Source organism: Aotus nancymaae, unplaced genomic scaffold (assembly GCF_030222135.1).
Source record: "Aotus nancymaae isolate 86718 unplaced genomic scaffold, 86718_ANA_hifiasm-v0.15.2.pri h1tg000043l, whole genome shotgun sequence".
NCBI classification, from domain to species: Eukaryota; Metazoa; Chordata; class Mammalia; order Primates; family Aotidae; genus Aotus; species Aotus nancymaae.
In genome coordinates, this window is record NW_026988457.1 from 8,356,373 (window position 1) to 8,376,233 (window position 19,861).

At 39.7% G+C, this 19,861-nt stretch overlaps 1 protein-coding gene and 1 non-coding gene across 2 annotated transcripts in view; one reads left to right on the forward strand and one right to left on the reverse strand.

Annotated features, from left to right (window-relative positions):
- The window catches only part of CCDC169 (coiled-coil domain containing 169), a 71,876-nt gene that overhangs the window by 30,724 nt on the left and 21,291 nt on the right, over positions 1-19,861 (reverse strand).
- On the forward strand, positions 12,103-12,206 carry LOC135268822 (U6 spliceosomal RNA). The gene has a single exon (XR_010337158.1). It is a non-coding gene; the product is annotated as a U6 spliceosomal RNA (small nuclear RNA).

Consider the following 19,861-nt stretch of genomic DNA (forward strand, 5'->3'; position numbering starts at 1 on the left):
TCCCTAAGGGTGATTTCAGCATCAACTAATGAATAGTAGCTAAACTAACAAGATCAATCAAAAGTCCTTTAAAGGGAGCAGCACTGGCTGATGTTCTGCTGAGGTTCTGGGCATTCAGGACCCAGCTACAGGGAAAACAGAATCAAATCAACTGGTGCTCTGGACCCAAGCCCTCACATCGTGACCTCCCTCCCTCCTGGGAGCTCTGGTGGCCCTAGCACTTCCAGGTTCCCCTGGCACCTCTGGACCCTGTGGGCTGCAGGCAGAGCCCCAGGAACCAAAGGACCACTCTGGAAAGACTGGAACATGGCCTCACAGTCAGCTGGCTTCTGCCTGTTGTGGTCATTTTTTTTCCAGAGTGCCCAGAGAGCTCTCTCAATGGACATGGCAGTCATCCAGCCTTCCTGAGATGTTTTCTCATGGAAGAGGGTCTTGCTATGAAAACTGGAAGTGTCTTTCTTCAATTCTTGGGCCAGTTCTTGGAACAACTTGTAGCAGTCTGATACAAGCAGTTCAAGTTTTCATGCACCTTGTGAAGCCTCTGGTCAGGGTCCAGGCAGCAGGTGTCCTCCTCCACGGACTGTTGCTGAGGACCCATTACATGTTCTTTGTGCAGTTCAGACAGAGTGGGAAGGGTCAGCAATTGCTTCAGGAACTACCTCTCAGGCTGTGCTTTTGCACCCTGCAAAAAGGCCTACTCCCCAGCATAGTGGTTCATACCTGTAATCCCAGCAGTTGGGGAGGCCAAGGCAGGAGGATCACTTGGGCTCAGGAGTTCGAGACCAGCCTGGCCAACACGGCGAAACCCAGTCTCTACTAAAAATACAAAAATTAGCTGGCATGGTGGCACATGCCTGTAATCCCAGCTACTGAGGAAGCTGAGGAAGGAGAATCGCTTGAACCCAGGAGGCGGAGGCTGTAGTGAGCCAAGATCGCGCCACTGTACTTCAGCCTGGGTGACAGAGTGAGACCCTGTCTCAAAAAAAAAAAAAAAAAGGAAAGACTTGCTTGCCAATCAGACTTTGGTCTTGTCCTGTGAGTTCTTTCCTTCTTTGGATTTCTTCCCATAATTGTATTCTGCTTCCTCAACCTCCCCTCAGGAAATAAGGATGCACCTAAGCTACCATTGTCATCCACAGTCTTCAGAGGAACTTGTGCCTGGGACGCCGGGGGACCCACTATGTCCTGCTTCCCTGATCCCCTTTGCTGCCAAGTCCTGATCCTCCACATTGTCTCTTTCCACCCTCAAGCAGATGCAGGGTGCTCAGCACGGTGTGGGCCAGGGAGGGCAGTTGCCTCACTCCAACATTCATGGGCTGTTTCATTCCTGCCTTGGCCTGCTCTGGCCTTTCCTTCTTCTCCTTCCTTGCCTGCAAGTGTCACTTCCATCTTGCAATTACTTGGCTGGGCAGCTCGGCAGGTTGCTGATGGTCAGTGCTGTCATTCAGATCATCTGCAGTTTGCCTGTGCAGATCTTCTCCACCATGCTGTGAAGTGTGAGGGATGTGCTTTGCATCAATCACTTGGGGAAGTTCAGGAGGCCTATTTTTTCATGCTTTTCTCAGAAGCTCACTGTTTTAGTATATTCTCATGCTGCTACGAAGAAATACCTGGCACTAGGTAATTTATAAAGAAAAGAGGTTTAATTGACTTACAGTTCTGCATGGCTGGGGAGGCCTCAGAAAACTTACAATCATGGTGGAAGGCACTTCTTCACAAGAGAGCAGGAAAGAGAATGAGAGCAAGCAGGGGAAATGCCAGACACTTATAAAACCATCAGATCTGGTAAGAACTCAGTATCACAATAACTGCATGGGGGAAACAGCCCCCATGATTCAATCACCTCCACCTGGTCCCATTCTTGACACATGGGGATTATTACAATTCAAGATGAGATTTGGGTGAACACAGAGCTAAACCATATCACTCAGTCAGGTCCTGAAGGGAAGACCTGCTCATTTAGAACCTCTCAAGCAGAGGGTTTGGAGCAGTCAAGGACTGGCCTCCAGCATGGGTGATATGAGGGCCCCACCAGCCTGGGGTGCTGGGAACATTTTGGCCTTTCCATGGACCTCACCCTGGGCTGAATCCCTCTGGGCCGTCTCTTCCCTTCTTCTCACTGCATGTCATCTCCTGACCACAAAGGCCACCACAACAGCACATGTCCGGATCACCCAGAGCATCCATAGGTTCACCGGCACTAGTCCCAGGATTCTGCACATCACTAATTACTACTGCCCACAGGTGGGCCGGCAGCAGCTGGGTAGGCATTGTGTGGCAGGCAGAGGCACTCTGTGGCTCCCAAGGACTCTGCAGCTCTGCTTCCACTTGCCAGTAGCCTGTGGGCCACAGCTGACCACTGAGAACCCTGTGGAGTATTCTGTCTCTAACACAAACAAGGACCTACTAACCAGGGAAGACCACCCATTGAGCTGGGGGTAGGGGAGGCGCCCGGTGTTTTAGAAAACTGTGTTCTTGATTTTGCTGTGCAAATATAAATGACATTACCTATGCAATGCCCTGGGGGAGTGGAAATAGCTCATGGAAGCCCCTAGCTTGGGCCACTCCTGGCCCCATCTAGCCCTACAGTACAGCTAGAGGGTCAAAGCAGGGCTATGTCATAGCCCTATGTCCACACATAATTCTCTCGGGGCAGTGTGGTGTCCCATCCCTGGTGAGGCTCATTACCCTAATTTCAAGTTTCCTTCTGCTTCACAGAAGCCTGGTCCTGCCAACAAATAGTCTACCTTACTAGATTGAGCTCCTTGATGAAAGGGCTGTTTTCTTCATCTCCTTATCCCCAGTAGCTAGCCAATGCCCAGTACACACTAAGAGCTCAGTCATTGTTTTGTTTTCATGTTGACGCTACTCTGACTTAAGGCTTCCCCTCTTGATCTCCATATTCAGATCTGTTAATGAATGAGTGGGTAAAGGTCCCTCTAGCTTTAAAACACCTCCAATAATGAGAGAACTCAGAAACCAGAACCAGAAGCTGAGGAATGGCCAATGGAGCATTTTCCCTGTGTGATGGATGGGACCTTAGATCTGGCTACTAGGGTGGTATCTTGCCACTTGAAAGTCTCTGCAGAATTTGACCCTAGTTTTCAAATCAGACTCTAGAATGATCTTCAGTGTTGGTGGTTTTGTTTTTGTTTTGAGACTGTTATTGACACAACAGCTTCTGGAAATCTTTTTCACAGAGCATATGGGGGCTTCTTTGGCCAAACTGGGTGAGTGCAGGCTCCATCAGCTCGGCAGCTGCTGTCTGGGCCCAGTCTTTCTGCTGAGTCCTGCTCCTCTACAGAGGTTTTATCAGAGGCATTTGAACCAGAGCAACTCCATCTTGAATAGAGGCTGGGTAAAATAAGGCTGAGACCTACTGGGCTGCATTCCCAGGAGATTAGACATTCTTAGTCACAGGATGACATAGGAGGTTGGCACAAGGTACAGGTCACAAAGACTTTGTCAATTAAAAAAATACAGTAAAGGAGTGGGCCAAAACCCACTAAAACCTGAGATGACCACAAAAGTAACCTCTGGTCATCCTCACTGCTCATTATATGCTAATTATAATGTATTAGCATACTAAAAAACACTTTCATCAGCACCATGACAGTTTACAAATGCCATGGCAATATCAGGACCTTACCCTATATGGCCTAAAAAGGGGAGGAACCCTCAATTCCAGGAATTTCCCACCTCCTTCCCAGAAAACTCATGAATAATCCACTCCTTTATCATCTAACCAAGAAATAAGCACAAAAATAGTCAACCAGCAGCCCTTGGGGCTGTTGTGCCAATAAAGTGGCCATTTTTTTATTCCTTTACTTTCTTAATAAACTTGCTTTCACTTTCCTCAATGGATTTGCCTCAAATTCTTTCTTGTGCAAGATCCATGAACCCTCTCTTGGAGTCTAGATTGGGACCCCTTTCCATTAACAGACATTACGGTGTAACTGTCTATATCATCTGTCACAGGTATGAAAACAATCACAACCAAGAGCCTGAAGCTGCCGGGATGAGTGCCTGTGGAGGAATCCTGCTCCCTGCAGGCACATATAAAATGTGCTCCTGTGCTCAGGCACTGCTCTTTCCAAAAAGGCAGGCGCAGGGACTCCCAGGATCCCGTTGCCTTGGATACCACAGTCTGCGTAGGCAGCATAACTAAAGTGGTGAGAGCTCTCATGATAGTGAGGGCCAAGAGCAGGATGGTCGAATTACAAGGCAACGTCCTGCCCTCTGGCAATGAACTGAGTCACTCCATTCCTGTCTCCTGCTCAGAGCTGCCATCTTGTCGTGGCTTCCTTCAGGAGCATTGTGAGCTCTCCCCCAGGACCTGCTTCTTGGCTTCCCTTTGTTACTGGATGGGAAGTCTTGACTGCAAGTTGTCCAGTTTCTTGGTGTATTGAACAAAATACTCAAACAAAGTAACGGATGACAGTGACATAGATTTATTGAAGCAAAAGTACACTCCACAGAGTGGAGCAGGCTCAAGCAAGTGACTTAAGAGGTCTGAATATAATGTTCCCTGGGGTTATTAACTAAAGCTTGATAACACCCTTTAGAGGCTTCCAGTTGGTTACACCCTATGCAAATGAAGACGGCCCACAACTTGGCCTGCAATCAATCAAAGGTTGAAATGGAGTTATACCCTATGCAAATGAAGGACAGGCCCATGACCAATCAGAGGCTGAAGTGAAGACTTGGCCATAACCAATCAGAGGCTGAAGTAAAGACTTGGCTCATGACCAATCAGCAGCTGAAATTTTCCTTTAGGTTTAATTCCAAGAAGTCAGGGGCAAGTTAGCCTTAGGGCCCTGTCTCCAGACCCTGTTCTCCTGCCTCACCTTCTCCAGACTCCCAACAGGTAGTGGCCTCTCTGGCCCTGCTGGAGACTGTGTGCAGGGAGGGGAGGGGTGGCTGACAGGCCTGCCTGAGGTGGGTGGGCAGCCTGTGGCCTTTGGGCATGGCCTACTTCAATGGAGGTGCCCCCTTGTCCTGCCCTGGCCCAGTCCACCTCCAAACCTCTGGGAGTCCTGGGCCTAAGTGCTTTTCATAGATTATTTCATTTAATCCTTACTACAGTTGAAATAGCTAATATATTTCTATTTAACTGTTGAGAAAATTGCAGCTTATAGAGATAACGTAACTGGCTCAAAGACATGCAGCTGATAAAGGCAGAGCTAAAATCTGAACCCAGATAAAATGACCCCAAAGGCCACAAAGGGTAAACAATTATTATATGTGTGTTCATTCTGTTGCTACCATTGCAACAAATGAGGTACAGGCAAAGACATTTAAAGAGGATGTCCTATTAGTTAACTGCATACTTTAAGTCAATTTTTACTTCCTGGTGAAAATTAACTTCGAAATCTACAAAAACAGGATCAAATAGGCATCCAAATACAGGGAAAAGTTTATGGCACCTTTTTCACAAAAAAGATGAAATATAGTGAATTATCTTAATCCACATCAATAATACCATATACATAATTATAAATTGTTAGAGAAATGTACAACTAAAATGTATAATTTTTATCTTCCAATCTGAGTTACACTAGTTTCCTGGTATTAGTGAAATAAAGGTAAGCAAACCCTTATGTAAAAAATTCCAGCTATTTGTGATGAGGGGTATCTAGGTTAATGTCTTAGTTTCCAGAACTGGTCTACTTTGTAATATCCTCACAATTCTCCTGATTATCAACCTTAGTGCCTATTCTACCATTCTACTTCTTTCCCTTCTTTGGCTTGATTTATAATCTCCTTTTCCTGATCATATTTTTTCTCTTTTTTGTGTGTATCAGTGCATCCCTCACAAACTCTAGACCTTTCTTTTCTGAATGCTACTTTTCATAAGAGCCTCCTTCCCCATCTGTTTTAGATTTTTCAGAGAGGACCTAGAAGTCCACAGTTTACTGGGTATCACATATAGAAATGTAGAAAAACTTTCAAGAATCTTATAATCCTTCTACCTGGACAACATTCACTGAGGGCAGAAATCCGTACTGACGTGATGTTTGGGGATGAGGAGATCTGGGAACGAGGTATGCAGATGGTCATATAAAGTAGGAAAAAAGGTGAAATCTCTGTATTGCACAGGAATTTTCACCAGAGAGCATCCACTATGTAAGAGGATTAAACCAAGTGGACCAAAGACTTAACCAGAAGATAGCATCTAGTTTCTGTTCTTGGTCACCCCAGTGCGTGGACAATGAGCTCATGAACAGTAACCACAGTGGCTGAGATGGCAACTTTGCATTAGCTCAACAGCATGGCTTCCTTCACATCAATACTAATCTAGTACTGCTGCTGCTCAATGTCTAGTCTGCCAACAAGAGACGACAACATGAGCCCCTGTTACTGTGCCATTCCTCAAGAAGATCAATCAGCTGCTTGGTGGCAAGTTGATTATACAAGATGCCTTTCACCCTCAAAAGAGCAACAATTCATCCTGACATGTGTTCCTATTACAGTTTTACCTTTCCTACCATAGTGCTTCAGCCAGCAACATACTTTGGCAATCTATCAGTTCTAAGAAGAAAGTTTTTTTTTGGTTTGTTTTTTTTTTGTTGTTGTTCATTTGTTTTTTACTGAAAAGGGCTCCTTTAGGCAGGAAAAAAAACAATCTTACCATCCTTTTCAGGTAGGACTTGCTGGACAGTCAACTGGTTGACATGCAAGACTGGCAGCTAGCGTAATTAGTGGCTCAAAGCTTATGAGTTGAAGGCAGAATGCTAGGCATAAAGCTAAATCTGTAGCAAAGAAAACCCATACTACCACTAGAAGATAACGTGTCCATTCTGTAGAAAAGCTGGATTCTTTATGATTAGTCTTGCCTCCAGAGCCTGCCCTGAGATCACAGAATTGAACGTTAGAAAAATGCCATTGGGAACTTGCTGTTGGAACTTACTGCTGTGCATTTGTGAGTTCAGGTAAATTGGTCAGTTGGTTTTAGCCCAATAGACCCAGGTGCCAATTTACTCTAAATCTGTTTAGGTCTGGGTTGTTTAATCATCCCACACATTTTAGTTTTCTCTTATATTCCGGGAAAACCATTAAGAGGTACCCTGCTGAGAGACTTTCACATGTCAGAAAATTTTTCAGAAAGTTCATATAGAGGAATAATTGTCTATCCCTCTAATGCTGCCCAGAAATGGTTGGTCCCACCCAACTCGAATCCACCACCCAGAAATTACTTATGTTGACATTTAAACCTTCTCTGCCAACACTTCAGCACATAGTGTTCAGATTACCAAATACACAGCCCTTGGGGAGGTATGTGATCTCATCCTTATAAAGAAAGGAGATGAATGGAAATAATTTTCTACGGCCAGCTTGACCAACTGTCACATAATGCTATTTGAACTGTACCATCATGCCTGTGCCAGCACCTGATGAATGATGAACACCTCCATCTCCTGGGTGTGAAAAGGTACATAATATATTGATTTACTGCTGGATCTAGTCTCCCACTAGCCCCTGTCCTGGTAGTCTTTGACCCCTCACATATGCCACAAAGATTAGTTCTAATACCTAAATAAATAAAAGTACTACCAGCCTTGAACTATACTTAGGAATTCAATTCATGCTTCGAATATGCTTTTAATTGTGGCTCAAGCCTTCAGTCATGAAAACCTGAAGATTCCCTGTCCCAAGTGAAAGGATAAAGGTGGCTGGAGGGGTGAAGAATGATATATACTGGATAGTCCAACATAGCATCTTTAAAGAGCAATTTTTACCTAGGAATACGTTCTGGGCTCTGCACTGTGCATAAAAGGGCCATCTAACTATAGGTCCAGAGCCAATGGGCTTGGTTTCCTGAGCTATGTCTCTGTGCGCAGCTCTGGATCGGTGATGGGGGAGAGTAGAAAAGAGGTACTATGGTTGGCCAGGCTATGTAAGGTCTCCATCTCTAAACTAATGAGCTCTGGGGACAAATAAAGCAGTGAAAACTCTTTTGGTATAAAACATATGATTGAAAGAAGGAGAAAATACAATGTGCAGAAGGAAGGGAGTTCTGTTCTAGAAGAAGGCAGAGGGAATGCTGATCAAACCAAACCAAAGTGTCCTCTACAAAGGAGATGTTAAAGTCCAGGGTTTGGCCATGTTTTCTGGGTTGCTGAAAAGGAGTGGAAGATGGGGGATTAATGGAATTAAGCAGTCCAAGGAATTGTGAGGCTATAGTATTTGTTGAATTTATAATCAAGTTCCCCAAAACACTGGTAGGAAAATAGAGAAGAAAAGGGTTAGATAGAGGTCAGAGCAATAATACACTCATTTGGTTTAAAATTTAATCCTGAACTGATAATTGATCATTTTCAGTAACTCCGATCAGTTCTCACATTCTTGCAAATTAAGGGAAAAAAGTCGTCAAGTCAAATTCTCTCAATTATATTGGTCATGATCTAGGTCACTAGATCTATTAAAAGAATCATTCAAAGAAAAATGGAAGCAGCTAATTTAAATCTCCACAAAGCAAAACTGCAAGATACTTTAGAGCTCATACCTTCCTGAAACACAGCTACTTCTCTTTATTTAGAATTTTAAAAATATATTAAGAGAATAATTAGATGAAACAGGACAAGTTCCAGTCTCTCAAAATAATTCTAGTAATAAAACAAATATATCCCTGAGAAGTGACATGTCCCCACCATATATATTTGACCAACAACCCTGTTAAAACATAATTGGGTGGTATTTCTCAGGCAGGTATTATTCTTCTTCAAAAATTAATTACACACTAGCATCATGAATGGTTTCCAGGTCCCTTCCTAGAATTAACCAGTTCCCCCAAACACAAACTTGCTCCAGAAGAAAATCAATAAAAGGCAAACATATACAAAAGACTAATTTATGTCATTTTATAGAAAATTAAACCCTTATGAAATAAACTGCTCAGTATGAAGAGCTTTTGAAGGAATAATCAGGGGGTGATGGAGGTAGTTCAAAATTCTGCTATATGGACACTTGCTCCAAGAATTCCAAGTTTAGGCTACCATAGTAATGTAGATCAGTTACATAATTTGTTAAATACATTTATAGATGTAAAATGAATCCAACCCTTTTTAGTATAGTTTTAATGGAAATGTATTCTAAGTTCTAAAAAAAGTTAGCTTACAAATAACTTTCTAGAACACAAATTATTTTTGCATTAAAGACGACCAGAATTAGATGGGATTCAAAACTTTAGAAATTCATACCCCAAAAAAGTAAATTCAAAATAGCAGTTAAAATTATGGGCAATATCTGATAAAAAGCCAAAATGTGAAAAACACAGACAATAAATACTTCAGAAGTTTTTAAAAGAAGTTGATTAACATGGGCTACAGAGTCCCTAAAATGACGATTTAGATGGAAAAAGTGAGGTGAAAGAACCTATATATTGGTCATAGACTTGAATCAGAAATGATTATTTAATGGTAGTCATAGAGCTAAAACAAAATATTTGAGCAGTAAATAAAAGACAAAGTAGGAAAGCTATGGAAGGACTGGATAAAGAAAGCTTAACATGTTAGGCTCAGAAGTCTAAGAACTGGAAGCTATTCCAAGTTATTTAAGAAATGACATGATGAAAATAGGGTCTTAGGAATATTAAGCAAGTAGTAGTCTCTATGACAGAGGATGTTTTCTGTTACTTTCAGGCGTGCATTTGCAATTCTAACTTTTGAGACTTAAAAATTTTTAATATACTTGTACTTCCTTTGTGACTAGACTATATCTTGCTGCTATTCCCAACCTGACCAGATTCTTTGTCTTGTAGCCTAATTTTACAATTCATTCATTTATTCAAAAACTACCTATCAAGCATCTCTTGTCAGGTATTGTGCTAGGGACAGCATACTAAGAATTACAAACCCAGAACCTGTCCTTATGAATCTGAGAATCTAATAAGGAACTCAGAATATGGTCTGTCTTGATGAATGTTACATGGGAGCTTGAGAGAATCTGTGTTTTGGTCTTGTTGAATGGAATATTCAATAAATGTCAATTAGATCAAGTTGACTGGTAGCACTGTTCAGGTCAACTGCCTGCTTGATTTATCAATCACTGACAGTGGGATGTTGAGGTCTCCAACTTTCATAATAAATGTGTCTATTTTCCTTCCAGTAATCAAAATTACCACTTAGGTACACCTACCAGTTTAAAGTTCTAGCAGCTCTCATTTTAGGTAAGCAGATCTCAGTTGTGACTGTCCACTTTTGCCTGTTCATCTGGATTTCAGGGTAGGAGTTTGCCCTGCAAATTCAATTTTCTAATGGACCCAAGAAAAGTCATTGATTTTCAATTTGTTCACTGTTTTCTTGTTGTAATGACAAGATCAACAACTTTCAAGCTCTACACCTATTCTAGCTGAAACAAAGAGTCACAAACTTTGATTCCCTTTTCTAACTGAAAAGAATGTATTCTCCAAATCAATAGCTGCATACTCCTGTATCCAAAACCTTATTAATCTGCTCTGACAGTGATATCACATCAGGCAAAGTAGCTGTGACTGAGGCTACTAATTGTTTACATCTGCAGAAGCCTACAGTTCTTCCCCAAGAGACATCAAGTTTCTATAGCCATTAGGCTGGCAAATTAAAGAGAGTGATGATAGGCACCAATATATTTGCATCGTTTAGGTCTTTAATTATGGAACCAATCCCTACTGCCTTCCCTGGGATAAGACATATTTTTGATTTACAATTTTGGCCTGGTGAAGGGAACAGTTTCAGAAGTTGTTATTTTGTCTTTTCCCTACCATGATAGCTTTTACTTCAAAGATTAAGGACCCTAAGGAGGTTACTTTCAACTGTCAAGTACCTCTATTTCAATTATGTACTTGGTGATGGAGATAATTATCACTGCAGGGGTAGAAGAGTCTGTGGGCACATTGAGCCCACTGTGATTTGGACTTTGGTCATAGATTTCCACTCTTGAGAATCAATGTCAATTCAGACTCTGTGTTCAGTCATCCTTAAGAGATCTAGTTATTTCAGTTTCCTCAGTGTACAGTCACCTGTGTAAGTGGCCAGAGGTCCCTTTTGGGAGGACTGTGGATACTGTCGTAACATAAACTTTGACTAGTATCGCAGGGCCTTTCTTAGGAATCTAGCTACCTCTTTGGTCAATAGTTTCTGATTCTAGAAATTGGTTCAGGTCTGGGAAATGAGTAAAGAATTATGCTTTTTGCTGGACTGACTGTCCTCAGCCTCCTGCTTCTCTGTTCCTGCTTTTCTTTCTTTAATTAGAGATGCTGAACAGCACCATTCTTAATTGGCTTGGCAGCCAGGGAGGAGGTAGGTGCAGCTCCTGAGAGTTTTATTGGGAAGAGGCCTCTGCAGCATCTCCCAACACAGTGGGTACTCTTCTAGCCCTTACTAGGAAAGGGTGGGCCACCTCTGCATGCCTAGAGGGTCCAGGTAGACTTGTAGAATCCAGATTCTCAGGGGCATCTATCCAGATGTCCTGTCAGAGTTTTCAGGATCCCTGGTCATCCCTATCAGGGTCCTGCCCTTCACATAACAGACCTACCTGAGCTGAGCATTCAGATGCCTCTGGAGCTCTGCAGCTCTCACAATTAGGTCTTTAGGCTGTTGTTTTACCCTGTCCACACTACTGGTATAGAGGGCCTCTTGTGAGGTTACCACTAAGGCTTTCTGGTTTCACAACTTAGCAGCAAATGCCTGCATCATGGCTTCTTCCACAGTATTCCACTCTAACAGGACATTTTCCAAGGTCATCATCAGTGCAGTCTGGGCCAGGATCTATTGCTGTCACATCTACCATTCAGAACAGATCCTTTTTCTGCTACACAGTGAGTGAGCCAGTTACAAATCCCAACTTTACCTCCTGTTTTCTCATATCACTATCTGTACTCCTAGTTTTAGATGTGGTCTTCTGAGAAGCAGACACTAAGATGGGATTACATGCGCAAGAACCATGTTATCGGACATGCCCATATAAAAGAAAATAGAGAGGGAGCAGAAGGAGGCCAGCAGTGCGGTCTGACAGTAATGCAAGTCTGAGCCCTAGTAAAGGAGTGAAAGAGAAAGTTGGCTGAAAGCAGAAGCATCCTAGGATGTAATGCAGTCTAGGTAAAGTATGGCAAAGCCATCAAGGGTGCTCACTTCTGCAGCACATATACTAAAATTAGAATGATACAGAGATTAGCATAGCCCCTGTGCAAGAATGACACACAAATTCATGAAGAATTTCATATTTTTATAAGCCAGAAAAGATTAGAATCCTATCTTCAACTTCCTTTAACAGAACAACTCTCAGCCAATAATTCTGTATCCAGCAAAACTAAGTTTCATAAATGAAGGAGAAATAAAGTCATTTTCAGACAAATGCTGAGGGAATTTTTCATGACCAAACCAGCCCTAAAGCAATGTTAAAAGGAGTTCTAGACCTTGAAACAAAAGCCCAAAATGCACCAAAATAGAACCTCTTGAAATCTTAAAACTCACAGAATCTATAAAACAGTAACACAATGAAGAAAAAAACTATCTAGGTAACAATTAATATGATGAAGAGAACAGTGCCTCATATCTTAATATTAACATTGAATGTAAATGGTCTAAATGCTTGCTTAAAAAATACAGAATGAATTAAAAAATCACAAACCAAATATCTGCTGTCTTCAAGACACTCACCTAACACGGAAGGATTCATATAAACTCAAGGTAAAAGAATGCAAAAAGATAGTCCATGCAAATAGAAACCAAAAGTGAGCAGCAGTAGCTATTCTCATATCAGACAAAACAGACTTCAGAACAATAACACATTTAAAAAAGACAAAGATTGTCACTATATAATGATAAAAGGATTAATCCAACAAGAAGATATTACAATCCTAAATGTATATGCACCTAACACTGGAGCTACCAGATTTGTAAAACATTTTAAAATGTTTAAATTTTAAGAATTACTGCTAGATCTAAGAAATGAGACAGCAATACAATAATGGTGGAAGACTTCAACACACCACTGGCAGCATTAGACAGATCTTTGAGACAAGAAGCTAACAAAGAAACAATGAACTTAAATGACACTCCAGAACAAATGGACTTAACAGATATTTACAGAAAATTCTTTCCAACAACTGCAGAAGATACATTCTTCTCATCAGCACATGGAACATTCTCCAAGACAGACCATATGATAGGTCACAAAACAAATCTCAATATTTTTTATATTGAAATCATATCAAGTATTTTTTCAGACAACAAAGGAATAAAACTAGAAATCAACTCCAAAAGAAACTCTCAGAACTATACAAATACATGCAAATTGAATAATCTGCTTCTGAATGATATCTGGGTTAACAATGAAATAAAGATAAAAATTTAGAAATTCTTTGAATTGAATAATAATGACACAAGCTATCAAAACCTCTAGCATACAGCAAAAGTACTGCTAAGAGGAAAGTTTATAGCACTAAATGTCTATATCAAAAAGGGTGAAAGAGCACAACCTGACAATCTAATGTCATACTTCAAGGAGCTAGGGAAGGAACAATAAACTAAACCCAAAGCTACAAAAAGAAATAATATCAGAGCAGAACTAAATGAAATTCAAACAAAAAGATACAAAAGATCAATGATACAAAAATCTGGCTCTTTGAAAAAATAACCAAAATAGAACATTAGTTAGATTAACCAAGAAAAGAAGAAAGAAGATCCAAATAAGCTCAATTAGAAATGATACTAGAAACATTACAAACAATACCACAGAAATAACACAAGATCATTCAAACTGGGCATGGTGGCTTACACTTGTAATCCCAGCACTTTGGGAGGCAGAGGCAGGTAGATTATTTGAGGTCAGGAGTTCAAGACCAGCCTGGCCAATATGGTGAAACCCTGGCTCTACTAAAAATACAAAAATTAGCCAGGTGTGGTGGTAGGCACCTATAATCCCAGCTACTTGGGAGGCTAAGGCACGAGAATCACTTCAACCAGGAGGTAGAGGTTGCAGTGAGCTGAGATTATGTCACTGTACTCCAGCCAGTGTGACAGAACAAGACTCCAACTCAAAAAAAAAAAGTCATTTGAGACTGCTATGAAAAACTTTATGGGCACAAACTAGAAAACCCAGAGGAAATGAGTAAGTTCTTGGAAATATATAATCCTCCTAGGTTAAATCAGGAAGAAATAGAAACCTTGAACAGATAAATAACAAGCAATGAGAATGAATCAATAATTTAAAAGTTGCCAAAAGCAACAACAAAAACGGCCAGGACCAGATGTATTCACAGCTGAATTCTATCAGACATTCAAAGAAGAACTGGTATCAATACTACTGAAACCATTTCAAAAGACTGAGAAAGAGGGAATCCTCCCTAAATCATTTTATGAAGCTAGTATCACCCTGATACTAACACCTGGAAAGGATACAACAGAAAAAGAAAACTACAGACCAATTTCCCTGATGAAAACAGGTGCAAAAATCCTCAACAAATACTAACTGAATCTAACAGTACATCAAAAAGATAATGTATCTTGATCAAGTGGGTTTCATTCCAGGGATGATTTAACATATACAAATTAATAAATGTGATATATCACATAAACAGAATTAAAAACAAAAACCATATGATAATCTCAATAGATGCAGGAAAAGCACTGGACAAAATCCAGCATCACTTTGTGATAAAAATGCTAAACAAACTAGACATTGAAGGGACTTACCTCAAATAAAAACCATACATGACAAACCCACAGCTAACATCATACTGAATGAAGAAAAGTTGAAAGCATTCCCCCTGAGAACAGGAACAAGACAAGGATGCCTTCTTGCACCACTCCTATTAAGTATAATTCTGGAAGTCCTAGCCAGAGCATTCAGGCAAGAGAAAGAAATAAAGGGCATCCAAATTGGAAAAGAGGAATCCAAACTATTGCTATTTTCAGATGACATGATCATATACCAAGAAAATCCTAAAGATTCCTCCCAGAAGACTCCTAGATTTGATAAACAAATTGAGTAAAGTCTCAGGTTACAAAATCAATGTATACAAATCAGTAGCACTGCTACACAATAACAATGACCAAGCTGAGAATCAAATCAAGAATTCAATCTCTTTTACAATAGCTGCAAAATCAAAACAAAACAAAACAAACAACTAGGAATATACTTAACCTAGCAAACGAGAGATCTCTACAAGGAGAACTACAAAACACTGCTGAAAGAAATCACCGATGACACAAAAAAAATGGAAACACATCCCATGCTCATGAATTGGAAGAATCATTGTTGTGAAAAGGACCATACTCCCCAAAGAAGTTTATAGATTCAGTACAATTCCCATCAAAATACCAACATCATTTTTCACAGAATTAGAAAAAAAAATCCTAAAATTCATATGAAACCAAAAAAAAGCCCAAATAGCCAAAGCAATCCTAAGCAAAAAGCATTAACTCTGGAGATACCATATTACTGAACTTCAAATTATACTACAAGGGTATAGTTACCAAAACAGCATGGTACTTGTATAAAAAACAGGCACACAGATTAATGGAACAGAATAGAGAACCCAGAAATAAAGCCAAATACTTACAGCCAACTGATCCTCGACAAAGCATACAAAAACATAAATTGGGGAATGGACACCGTACTTAATAAATGTTGCTGGGAAAACTAGCAATCCACATGTAGAAGAATGAAACTGGATCCCTATCTCTTACCTTATATAAAAATCAACTCAAGATGGATCAGAGACTTAAATGCACGACCTGAAAGTATAAAAATTCTAGAAGACAAGCTTGGAAAAATTCTCATAGATATTGGCCTAGGCAAAGAATTCATGACTAAGATGCAAAAAGCAAATGCAATACAAACAAAAATAAATAAATGAGACCTAATTAAACCAAAAAGTTTCTACACAGCAAAAAAATAATAATCAGAGTAAACACAAAACCCACAGAATGGGAAAAAATATTTACAAACCACACATCTGATAAAGGACTAGAATCTAGAATCTATAAGGAACTCAAATAAATCGGCAAGAAAAAAACAATCCCGTCAAAAAGTGAGCAAAGGACATGAATAGATATTTTTCAAAAGAAGATACACAATTGGCCAGCAAACATATGGAAAAACGCTCAACATCATTAATCCTCAGGGAAATGTAAATTAAAACCACAAAGATACTACCTTACTCGTGCAAGGATGGCTATTAAAAAGTCAAAAAATAATAGATGTTGGCATGAATGTCAGGAGAAGGGAATGCTTATACACTGCTGATGGGAATATAAATTAGTACAACCTCTATGGAAAACAGTATAGAGATTCCTTAAAGAGCTAAAATGACCCAGCAATCACATTACTGGGTATCTACCCAAAGAAAAAGAAGTAATTACACAAAAAAGACAATTGCACACGTATGTTTATGCAGCTCAATTCACAAGTGCAAAGATGTGGAATCAACCTAAGTGCCCATCAGCTAACAAGTAGATAAAGAAATATATCACCATGAAATATCACTCAGCCATTAAAAGGACTGAAATAATGTACTTTGCAGTAATTTGGATGAAATAGAAAGGTCATATTCTAAGCAAAGCAACACAAGAGTGAAAAACCAAAAACCGTATGTTCTAACTTATAAGTGGGAGCTAAACTGAGAGTATACAAAAGCATACAAAGTGATATAATGAACTTTAGAGACCCAGAAGGGTATGGCTGGGAGAAAAGGAAGGGATAAAAAAATACCCATTAGGGACAAATTATACTACTCAGGTGATGGGTGCATTCAAATCTTAGAATTTACCACTGTATAATTCACCCATGTGACCAAAAAAAAAAAAAAAAGAAAAAGAAAATAAGAAAACAACCTCATACCCCAAAATGCATTGAAATAAAAAATTTTTGAAAAAAGCCATCAGTAAACTTTAAGTCAAAGTCAGCTAACAATGGAGTCCCATGTTTCACAGAAATGGGTCTGCCTTAGTTGCTCCATTGCACTTGATCATAGGCAGAGCATAGCCCTTGGGAAGTATAAACCTGATACAAAAGTAGTGATGGATTTTGAAGCCCAGCACCTAGGGTGCTCACCTAACCTTCCTGTCCTGGGAAGTCTGTGAGGTCATTGTTGGGTCACCACACTAACTTTTCTATTTTTTTTTTTAATTATTTTTTCTCTCCTTTTTTTCTTCCTGTTTCTTTCCAATCAACATACTAACTTTTCTTAAGGGCACTTCCGGTTTTTTGCTGAGGAATCCTCCAATCTCCTACCCCATAAGGTTTAATCAGAGCTGCTGTTTTTATGGATTAGGGCAGGAAAAAGAGAGCTGAGAGTTCCATTATTCCGACTGTGTATTTTCATTTGATCCCATCATTCTTAGACCTCTATCTCACTCACACTTCTCTGTGTCTGAAACTCCAAAGTACAGAGCTATTGCAGTTTAATTTCTCCAGAAGATAGACTCCTAACTTAAGGAGAGTATACTGGATGCATGGGATGGCAGAAGGGTCCCAGTGACCAAATGCTCCATGTGTTCATGTTCAACTATCTCCCAGTTTCCAGCTCCTTTCTCATCCCTATCTTCTTCCATACATGCCAAGTTGTAGAGCACTAAGCAGGTCAGAAGAGTGAATGCATTATTCTCACTGATACTCTTCTTGGCGGGCACTGCTGTTGCTTCCTCAATTTCTGTCAAGTCCATTTCTCTTCTTCCAGCTATGAACCTTCCAAAATTTGTTTAAATCATTCACCTGCTGAGATTTCCTTTTCTTTTCTTCTTCTCCATTCATTTCAATCATCAGCTATCATTTCTTATCTAATAAATATCATATCCAAATGTAAACACAGGCCCCTGGGTACCTATTCTTAACATTTTCTTCACATTTTGAACTCAATTTTACCAAAAATTGATTTTAAACTTTACCAAAAATTATGATTTTACTTACACCAATTATCCCCCAATAAATTCAATTTCTAATGGCACTAAGCACAGTTTTCCAATTTTACATGTGTTATTTGGATTTTATCAGGTAGGAGTACTTTCGGAATTTTATACATGAGAAGAATATGGGTTTGTGAGGCAGGAGCATATAAGAGAGAACATGCTATGTTTTTATGTTTTTTAATGCCTATTATAAGCTATAATAGGCATTAAAAAAATTTCCTAACTGAGGCCTCACACACATACTACCTTACTTACTAGTTTCACAACCATCAAACATTTTGAGTAAAATGTGGAAAAATGTTTTGACTAAAATGAGGAACATTCCAATTAGGTGCATTTTTTAAAGCACAATACTACTACTCTTTCAAGAATATTTCTACTACTCTGCTAGATTTAAAAATAAAAAAATAATTTTATACTCAAAAACTGTGAATTCTAAAATAGATCACATTTGAGATTGTTAACAACTAACCCTGATATTTGAGTTAGAAATTCCATCAATGTTTTTATTTAAATTTTTTTTTGTAATGTACTAATTTCTATAGCCTTATAGACACCATGTGGATAATGTATTCAGAAGCAGCTTCATAGCAGTTGTGGACCTCGTGCCTTGTCCTTCTTTCTTTCTTCACTATTATCTTTAAGCTTTAACACCTTGGTTTCCTCTTCCAGCCTCTAACACATGACTCTGTCTCCCAGCTCTGTCTTGTTCATTCCCTCCAGGCTCAACATAAAGACACAAAGTATTTTCTCTTCTGCAGTTAGCCTCAGCACTGCCATAACACAGTTACAGCTGGTGTGGCCCAGAATTCCTGGAACTCACTTCACTCTCCTTCTCTGTTCCTGCTTCCTATGAGTTGTGTTTTAAACATACTATGCTTTGAAATTATACTATAACTCAGGAAGTTAGGATGTTTCATTGTACCAATATCATGGGGATAAGGCTAGCATAAAAATAAATTATCCTGGGGAGAAGACAAAAACACATTATAGATTTTGAAAAAACTATAGCAATCATGAAATAACCTGGACCATTAACAACAATGTATTTGTAATTATCCATTTATAAATATACATACCAGAGATCCCTGAAAAATATAAAACTGTTACTACAATAACTTTAAGGTTCCTTCTTATTTTACTGACTCCAAAATGAACTAGATATCTTCAAAACAGTTTTATCAGAGGAACACAATCTCATTCCATCACTTCCAATTCGGTTCAGTGGAAGACTCATAACTTAATGCTCTTGATCCTACCAAGGAGCTGCTTTTATCTGATTATATAAATCAATGGGAATATACTAGAAAACTGCAGCCTGGAAAGACAGACCAACACCACAGTTAAACTGAAAACTCTACTAGATATTAACAACAAAAATCACACACACAGGCTAATTCTTTTATTATCATAAAAGAACTGTTTTGTTTTTGACACTAATTACTTCTTAACATTCCAAGCAATAACATATTTCACCTACATTCTTGTTTTAATTTGCTTTTAAAAGGTCATTTTCCAAGAGTAGATCAAAACAACATGGTAAGAGTAAGAAATTTCAGGATACTGTTTATACACCTGAAATAAAGCACACTTTTTAAAAGTCCCTCGCCAGGCCAGGCATGGTTGTTCATGCCTGTAATCCCAGCAATTTGGGAGGCTGAGGTGTGTGGATCACCTGAGGTCAGGAGTTTGAGACCAGCCTGGCCAACATGGCAAAACTCCATCTCTACTAAAACTACAAAAATTAGCCAGACACGGTGGTGCACGCCTGTAATCGCAGCTACTTGGGAGGCTAAGGCAGGAGAATCGTTTGAACTTGGGAGGTGGAGGTTGTAGTGAGCCAAGATGGTGCCATTGCACTCCAGTCTGGGCAACAAGAATGAAACTTCATCTCAAAAAGAAGGAAAAAAAGTCCCTCACCTCTGTCCAAAGCAGAAAGAAAACTCTATTAGCTACTTATTATTTTTTAA